Raw genomic sequence first — 4780 nt, 5'->3', positions numbered from 1 at the left:
TGATAAGAGATGTAAGAGCCTCCAATAAAAGTATTTAATTTTTTAAAATCACACACAAAAAAAAGATAATGAAAGGTAAAGGAATTTATTAAATGCCAAGTTAGAATATAATACTAAATATTTTCTCACCCAATTCTTTTTCTATCATTCCAAGTAACATTGCCGTCATTTGCACCACACCTGTTATTTTATCAACTCATTTATTTCCCTGGTGGCACATTGGTCACATGTTGATCTGCGATCAGCAAGGTTGGCAGTTTGAAACCACCAGTGGCTCCCAAGAGAAAGACAGGCTTTGTACTCAGGTAAATGGTTACAGTCCCAGAAACTCACAGGGGCAGTTCTACCCTACCTTATAGGGTCACTATAGTTAGCATCAACTCGATGGCATTGAGTTTGAGGTTTTTTGGTTTTTTGGTTTCCAACTCCTGTACTCAACAAAATAAACATTGCCTGGTTCTACTCCATCTTTACAATCACTGTGTCAATATGTCTTTATTGATTGTCTTCCTTTTTTGTTCTAAGCCTTCACCAAACAAGACATTCTTTTCTAGGGCCTGATCCCTCCTGATAACATGTCCAAAGTACATAAGACAACGTCTTACCATCCTCACTTCTAAGGAGTATTCTGGCTGTACTACTTTAAAGATAGATCGGTGCATTTTTTGACAGTCCATGATTCAATATTCGTCACCAACACCATAGCTCAAATACATCAAGTCTTCTTCAGTCTTGGGACAGGTACATCTTAGTCTTCCAAAATAACGTATTTTCCCTTACCATTTTAAAGAGACCTTTTGTAGCAGATTTGTCCAATGTAATAAGTCATTTGATTTATTGACTGTAGCATCTATGGGCATTGAATGTGTATTCAAGTCAGATGATATCTTCGACAACTTCAATCTTTCTGTTGCTTATTGGACCAGTTATAAGGATTTTTAGTTCTTTACGTTGACATGTAATTCATACTAAATTACCTTGTACAATTTACCTATGCCCATTCTTATGGGCACTGGGCAGGCATGCCATGATTCAGGCCAGATGATCTGCTCATGTCATTGATGCCTCTGGCTACCACTCTGCTAACCGAAGATCCTGCTCCGCCACAGAGCCTTGTTGAGCATTCCCGTGCCAGTAGGAAAATGCCTACAAGGAATCTTCCAAGCCTCAACAACAGGGCCTTTCTAAGCCTCCCCTCCCAGTTCCCACCACACTACCTGAACCTACGGCATTCTCTCGATGTCATGCTACCTGGCTCCAACTACCTAGGGAGTGGGGTGTGCATTCCTGCCCGGGGCAAACTGAAGCCTTTCTTGCCCTACACAAATAAAGGTTAGAGCTCATTGAGCTCCACTGGCAAATCTCCTCCCCTGGCTCCACTCTGCTACAGCAAAACCCTACACAGGATACTCGGGAAATCCCAGCAGGGGTCACACTCAGATCTCTGCTAAGTGTTACAACTCTTGATTTCCCTGGCAAGCCACCTGCATCAATGTGCTCAGCAAACCCACCACTGCTGAGCAAGTGCCAGTGCTGTACCGTATTCTGTAGGGGACGCACAAATTGTTCATAAATGTCATAAATATACGTAGAATGCCTACTACAGAGAGAAATACCCATTTGTTACTTCGAGGTTTCTTATCTATAATCACCTCTGGGACACTTTCTCTGACCTCTATTAAATAATAGTTCTCAAAAACACCAGAAACATAGAGTGATGTTTTAATATCATTCCAAGCACGTGTTGCCAAGTCTACTTGTGGGTCATCTGAATCTCTTAGAAAATGTACCCTGGCATGACTTAATGCTGACCTCAATAGATTAGGATGATGACATTTTTATAGTTAAAACACCTGCTATCTTGTGATTCTTTGCTTCCCGGCTTGGTAAAGAGAAAACAACCCGTCAAACAAGTCATATGGCTTTTGAGGACAAGACCCAGTCAGCTATTTTTTATAATCCAGCAGTCTGCTGACTTTTTAATTCCATTCCTGGTGTCCTCTTTCGGATCAGCCGTATCATTCTGCTGGTGGTCTTCAATCAGAAAATAAATAAAACGTTGAGACCCTAGACGCTCTATCTGTTGATAACTGGGCTCCATCAGCTTTCTTCACCACTGAGGTAGTTAGTTTATTGTGCCAAACTGGCCTATAAACACAGGTGGGGTTAATTGAAGGGCAGAGAGATAAATGGCATGGTAAGCCTTGCCTTGCTAGTTTTCGGGTCTCTTGTTTTGTGATGGTGGGACCAGGGTGCAGCTGCCTTAGCCAGTTCCCTGCTTCAGCTGGCAAGGCTGACTTTCCTGCAAGACATCCCCAAGGAGAAGCCGCATGGACCTACCCCGATGCAGCCCTGGTGCGGGAGCAGCCATGTGGAGACCCCTGCCAGCGCTGAGATGCTTACACACTCACTGACTCGGCTTTCCTCCTGTAGTCAGCATAGTTGTGTCTGTTTTGTGAGATGGAGGAGGACTTTGTGGATTGGTGCCGGACGTATGGGTTAACGGGTTAATATTGCGCTTGTGGGCTTGGGCAGCACTGGGTTGGGGTATTTTCTTGATGTGCACTTGCCCTTTATATAAAATTCTCTCTTATACCTGAGTTTCTGTGGATTTGTTTCTCTAAAGTACCCAGACTAACACAACCACATTTGCTTATTTACCTGCTTTGTCTTCAGCGATTGTGTCAGGAAGGTGAGCATCATGGAATGCCAGTTAAGTAGAACCAAGTATTCTTGCATTGAGGGAGTACTTGATTGGAGGCCCAATGTCCATCTGCTACCTTAATAATAAACCTATAAATATATGCACATAAATCAATTTCCCCATCCTCATGTGTAAATATATTTACATATGTGCATGCCTTTATTTAGACTTTTATAAATGCCCTTTGCCTCCTAGCTCTTTCCTCTATTTCCTTTTACTTTCCTCTTGTGGCACTATCATGCTCAACCTTCATTTGGGTTTCAGTAATTCCTCCCGGTTACATTACCCTTGATCATGCCCTACCAGGCCTCCTACACCCTCCTCACCACCAATTTGGATAACTTGTTGTTCCCTTGTCTCTGGTTTGGTTAACACCACTTCTTTTCCCCACATCACCCCCTTGCCCATGTCCCCCCGATACTGTCGGTCCCGTTGTTTTCTCCTCCAAATTGTTCATCCAACCTATCTTATTTAGACAGACCTGCGGAGATAATAACATGCACAAAAACAAGACAGAGCAAAACAAAGAAACAAAAGAAAACAACAACAAAAAGCCAATGACAAACAAAAAAACACAACACAACAACAACAAAAAAGAAAAGCTTGTAGTTAGTTCAAGGACTGTTTGTTGGCCTTTAAGAGTGTTTTCTGGTCGAGTCTGATGAGGTGCTGAGCCCTGGCCCCAAAGTCTATTTTTTGTATTCCCTGGGACTTCATTGCTCAGTTCCCTTTGCTGTTCTGTTGCACACCCTTAGTGTTTTGCCTCGGTATGGTAGGATCAGATAGGGCGCAATTCCCACACTGTGTTTCCAGTGTTGTCCCATGTAGGGCTATGGGTCAGTGAGGGATGCTGTGTTTCATAGTGGGGCCAGCCTTATGGTCTTCTCTTGAATTGATTACTCTGAGCGGGAATATCACCCTCCAGGCTTGGTGGGCCAGGATGTGCTCCACACTCTCTTCCTTCCCCTTCATTTGCTCCCGTGTGCTCTGATCAGACATTTCCCTCCTGCTGAGCTGCAGCTTCAGTGCTGTCCTCTGAAATAAATTATTCTGGGGGGAGGGACAACTGTCCATGTAGTTGGGATTGGGGCCAGCCCCAAAATAAATAAAACTTTTACATGAGTTCACTATCCTTTAATGTGATATTTCTGTGATAGCTGGGAAATTTTGATGGACATATCCTAGTCAAGAACTGATCCCTGGGTCTCACATGAAGGGCTCCTCTACCCTAGTCTTTTGGAATCCCTCATTTGCTTTGTTGTCCTGTCTTATAGACCACTATCATCGCCAGAATCAAACACAGTGGTTGGCCCCAATTATGAGCTCAACAAAACATTTCCTGAATATGGTCTTGTTTTATTTTGTTTTTTACCCAAATGTACCCAGATCCCTTTCCATGCCCTACCTATCCTTTGTCTATCATGATCTGAAACAACTGAAAGTTATTTTTTTAACTTTGTAATAACCCTCACAGTAGCCTTTCAAAAGTACAAGTGTATCATCTAATTAAATGACACTTTTTCTCTGGCAACAGGATGGAGTTACTATTGTCTGGCCTTTAGTACAGAAAAAATAAATGTTAATAGAAATTACTACCACCATTTTGAAAAATTGTTGGCTTTTATTAAGACTGCCAATTGGTTACACAAATAGCATATTCTAAGGAGAGGCTATTAAACACATAAACTATAAAATGGGCAGCAATATGTTAAAAAATGCCTGAAGTAATATCTCAAATAGGATATGCTATTGTGTTATCTGGGTACTTTAGAGAAACAAATCCACAGAAACTCATGTATATGAGAGAGTTTTATATAAAGGTTAAGTGCACATCAAGAAAACATCTCAACCCACTGCTGCCCAAACTCCCAAGTCCAACATTAACCCATATGTCTGACACCAATCCACAGTCCTCCTCCATCTCACAAAACAAACACAATGATGCCGAATGCAGGAGGAAAGCCAAATCAGTGAATGTGTAAGCATCTCAGTGCTGGCAGGGGTCTCCACACGGCTGCTCCAGCACCCAGGGTTGCATCGGGGTAGGTCCATGTGGCTTCTCCTCAGGGATGTCTT

This window comes from Echinops telfairi, unplaced genomic scaffold (assembly GCF_000313985.2).
Source record: "Echinops telfairi isolate 266 unplaced genomic scaffold, ASM31398v2 ScPeMD7_4;HRSCAF=17, whole genome shotgun sequence".
Lineage (NCBI taxonomy): Eukaryota > Metazoa > Chordata > Mammalia > Afrosoricida > Tenrecidae > Echinops > Echinops telfairi.
The sequence above is the reverse complement of the archived record's forward strand: the minus strand, read 5'-3'. Positions refer to the sequence as shown.